This window comes from Cucurbita maxima, unplaced genomic scaffold (genome assembly GCF_002738345.1).
Source record: "Cucurbita maxima cultivar Rimu unplaced genomic scaffold, Cmax_1.0 Cma_Scf00014, whole genome shotgun sequence".
Taxonomy (NCBI): Eukaryota; Viridiplantae; Streptophyta; class Magnoliopsida; order Cucurbitales; family Cucurbitaceae; genus Cucurbita; species Cucurbita maxima.
The window spans coordinates 4,325,315-4,330,309 of NW_019272030.1; the positions used below are offsets into that span (position 1 = coordinate 4,325,315).

The following is a 4,995-nucleotide window of genomic DNA, read 5'->3' on the forward strand; positions in this document are numbered from 1 at the left end:
TTTTTTTTTTTTTTTTTTTTTTTTTTTTTTTTTTTTTTTTTTTTTTTTTTTTTTTTTTTTTTGTAAGAGAGTAAACGAACAAACCGATCATAATTATTGGAGCTTTTCTTCCTGACCTGCAGTGAACGTTAGATTTTTGTCATGGAAAAGTGATTGATATCAAAGAGAGTGTCGGTGTAGTCGATGAAATAGTTGAGTCGTGGACATTCCGTGGTAGCACCGAGAAAGAAAGAAAAGAATTGTGGAGTCCAAGTGTTGTTCAACTTGAAGTTTTGGGGGAGAGGAAGATTAAGTAGAGAAACTGAGCTTTCAAAGCACCCCATTAGGATGTCAATGGAATCAACAAGATATGGTCTTTGGCTCCATATTTATGAATATTAGATAAGATTTTTGAGAAAGAGATGGTCAATAATAGATACTTGATGTTGATTAAACACACATACAAACCCAAACACTGTCTCCATCGAAACCGAAGTCCTTTTCACCGATCGTGCTATCACATCAATTCATACTAGATATCAATATGGGAGCAACATCAACATCGAAAATGAGAGGGAGAATCGAAACGACAATTTTAATAAAGGGTAAGTAATAGTTTGATTAATTAAGCTATGCTCGTGTCAAATAAAAATGATGAACCGACCAAATACTGTAATTGAAGCTTTAGAGTTTTAAGATTTTTATCATGACAACTCTTATTTCTCTACCTGTTTAACGTTCTATAGGGAGGAGAGTAGGCGGGATATAAGAGACTCAGCTCATGCATCGTGTTACCAATCCAAGACATGGGAGACTCAGCTCGTGCATTGGTTTATCGGATATTTATGTAATTTAGCTATAAAATTAACAAACTTGATTAAATAATAATCTTAATTAATGTGGTTTATTGCTTCGAGTATTTTTTGCCTTCATTTTTTCATTTTCTTTATTTCTTATTTACATATTAATTATGGAAGTTGGAAATCTTAATTTTAAAAAGGTAACAAGAAAATAAATAAATAAAAAAAGGAAAAAAGGAGAAAAAAATTAATGTAGCATCATGGTGGAAAGCGAAATGTGATGCGGCAACTATGTGAAATAATATGAATATTATTCCACTAACTTTTTATAATTATTCAACACATTTCTAACTTTAAAAAATAAATAAATAACTTTTTATATTTTTTTTTCCAATTATTTTAATTTTGACATTTCAGTTGGAATTTTTGTCAACTTTATATTTAAAAAAAAAATTAATTGCTTTTTTACGTATGAAATTCTCAATTTTTATTTAATATATTCGTAAATATTAAAAAAAATTAAATTTGTAATTTTAAAGAGTAAATTTATAAAATAACCAAAAAAAAAAATCTAAATATGTGAATACTTATGACCTTGTAAAATGTCAATGCATAATAATATAAGAAGGGCCTTTTTGTAAATATCAATTACATTCGTATATTGATTTGTAAAAGCGTTGACTTACAGCATGTTGACTTGACTTTAAAATAAAAGTTTTATCCATTGAAATATGGGGGGGAAAGTAAATCAAAAGAACTGTGGAAGATTTGAATAGATTTTGGGTTGAAAAATATTTGATGATATAATGTAAGATGGAGATGGAGATTGTTTGTAGAGCCACAACCACAAATGACCAAGTGGGTGAACCACTTCATTCAAAGTTTCTCGATGCCCAATTTTACATTTCATGTAAAGTCTATTGTGACATAAGTGTCACATCCAATATATAACGCTTTATATTTAGGAGTTGAACTGAAATTTTAAATTTAGATCGATACGTGATGATCTTTATCTTTATCGACGATATGATCATGTTACTTATTTGTCTTTTAAGTACTTCTTAAAGTGACTATCCTTGTGGGTATCATTTTAGAGTTTAGAGTTTAGAGTTTAGGGTTCACGAGCCAACGCTCTTTGTTTGGGACTCGAACTAAGATTTTGGATTTCCCTAGCATCCCCTATGACAAGACCTTATTGCCTACTTATAAAGTGTTTCTAAGATTGACTATTGCCCATTGTTTGTAGATGTTATCTTTTTTGAACTTTTCCTTTCGAATTTTTCCTAAAAGTTTTTAAAACGCTGCTTGGGAGAAGTTTCTACACCCTTATAAAGGGTGTTTCGTTCTCCTTCCCAATCAATGTGAAATCTCACAGTATATTTATTCATTCATATATTACTAATTTACTTAGATGTTAAACAATTCTAAAAAAAATTTATAATTACTAAATCAAAATCATGTCTTGAGAACAATGATTTTTTCAAAAATAAAAATAATAAAAAATAAATATATAATAAAACCATTCAGTTTAGCCACAGTGAACAAGACAATGATGAAAGGTTCAAATTATGAAAGAAAGACCCTTCAATAGCTTGTGGCTGGTTCTTGAACTCATACCCTTAAGCTTTCTTTCACCCAAACCAAGTGAGATTTATGGAGCCATAAACAGAAGCAATGATGTCTAGTTTCAAAGTGTCCGCCTGTTTCAATTCAATTTTTATTAATACATTACTTCAACAGTTTCCTGACCCTGTAAAAGCCCATAACATAATTTCCAAACTCTTCTTCATGGCATTTTTTTTCCCTTTCTTTCCCCACCAAATCATACACAAAAGAACGTCGATAAGTCGGTGACCAAAACCGTTACTTGCAGCGTTCGTCCATCCATGAGATGATGTCATCAAATACCTGGACTATAATTTCATCTGGCTCACCCTCTAAAAGAGAATGCCATGCCTCTTCGTAAATTATTAACTTCCTATCTGTACTGCTTGATTTCTCGTACAACGCCTTGCTTACCGATGGGTCGGTTACAGTATCAGCCTCCCCATGTAGGATCAATATTGGCAGGGAAACCTAGAAGACATCTCAATAAACTGATTTAGTTCTTGAAATTGTGTTTTATGTCCTTGAAACAACTGAAATGAATTTGCAATAAAAGTCAGTGTATCTTTAAAGGAATTAGACTCTTCAATGAAAATTAGAAACTGTATTGCATTCTGTGATAGAACGGTCTTTTTGCAACAAGAGACTAAGCATTTCATTGATGTATCAGAAGTACAGACACGGAGTCAACAATAAGGCTCTCTAACTGGTCAACAAAGAGAACAGGAGCAGTTGAGAAAGACTTGACGAGACGTAAAACAACGACATCTGTGAAAGTTGATCACATGATTACTCTTACTTACTGCAAATATATATCCTTCGATCAAAGGAAGCGAGAGAGATAAGATATGGTTGAAGATAAACTCTCTCGAGTACTACAAGGGTACATGCTATGATATTTTGCATTGTGCAGTTTGGAGAGGCTTTTATGAGGTGTTTGGCTCTTGCTTGGCTAGACTAAGGGAGAGGAATCCAAGAGTTTCTAACCAGCTAGGTTGTGTGCTATTTTACGAGGTCGGTGAGGCTTGAGAATGCTTGAGAAGACTTCGAGCAATGTCTGGTCCCTTGTACCCCTTGTTTGTCTAACATTCAAAATTATGTTAAATATGTGATTTCAGATTCATTCCACCACATTAAGTGAATCATGTTTTGGATCATCTGGTCTTTGCCTATGCCTGGTTCCAAGCATTTGACTAAGTTTTCTTTTATCCTCGAGAAATATTTGAAAGAGGTGGGAGTTGGGACATGAGAGTTTTTCTTATCAAGCTGATAGCTTGGAAAAATGTTTTGGAGGCCTCGAATGGTCAATAATTTGGTTTCAACAATTTGAGTTTTGGGAACAAAAGAGTTGTGGGGTCATCAGACATGGTTTATGATTTATTCAGATAACCTATGAATGGAGAAAGAAAAGTAAAGAAAGGCTTTGTATAAGAACGAATTATGGAACTAACAAGGTTTATAGACAACCTTACCTGAACAGGATCTAATCAATAGATTAAACTTCCTTGCTCCTTCAAAAGGGTTCTGTTGTAGCTCTTCCTTTAATCACTTGTGTAGCCCTGCCCCTCTGCGTCTGAGTCCATGTTATTCTCCACATTATGGAAGGTAAAAATTTTCTAAAAAGGTTAAATTCTGTGTGGTAAGGTATTACATAGGGTGTTACAGATTGGATTTAGAATGCAGTCTTCCATCTTTTTGGAGGCTACAATGGTGCATTCACAATAGGAAGACATTTGAAGACTAGGACCATTTTCCCTTGAGTTTCTAGTTTACTCGATCAATTAGGAATGGCTTGGAGTCTGTTTGGCCCTAGGGGGAGGGGTGGAGTCTTATGGAGGGTTGGTTTTTTGTTGTTTTCATGGGAATCTGAACTAAGAAAAATAACGGAGTCTTTAGAGGTGGAGTGTTCTACATGGCTACATTTACCCCTGCTTAGGACGTCTATATCTAAATATTTTTGTAATTGTTCATTTGTTCTTATTCTCTTGGATTGGAACCCTTTTCTTATTTGCAGGCAGGCAGTAGACCAGCTTGCAGCTTGCAGCTTGCAAGAGACACTGAACGTACTGAACAACTTTAATCATATCGCATGCCTGAGGCTTAAACATAGTAATTAGACTCATATATATATATAATCCTTACGTTAATTTACACCTATATAAGCTTTGATAATGCATTACTTGCCTGATAAAAAGGAAACATGTGCAGTGAAGAGCAGTGGAGCAAAATATTAGGAAAAAAAATATATCATAATTGAAAGGTTGTGAGTATAGCATACTTCTCTCAATCTGCGCTCTAGTTCTTGCGTAGTTCTCAACATCTCTACTGCAGTCTGCAAGCGAGGTTTATGTTTGTATGCAATGACATTATATGTTGTCTGCATCCACAGAAATGCAAAAAATGAATAAACATATCTGCTAACATATAGATTAAAAACTTCACTTAAAAATAGGATGAATAAATCTATGTGAACTTTCTAGCGCAACACCACCTCCCAAAAAAAAAAAAAAAAAAAAAAAAAAAAGATTCTTCCGATTACTCCCTGCAAAAACAAAGAAACCCCATCAAAAAACACACCCCCAAAAGCAGAAACACCCCCCCCCCCCCCCCC

At 33.8% G+C, this 4,995-nt stretch overlaps 1 pseudogene; it reads right to left on the reverse strand.

Moving 5' to 3' along the window:
• Window positions 1-2,345: 2,345 nt before the first annotated feature.
• LOC111489727 overlaps window positions 2,346-4,995 on the reverse strand; it is a 5,928-nt pseudogene continuing 3,278 nt past the window's right edge.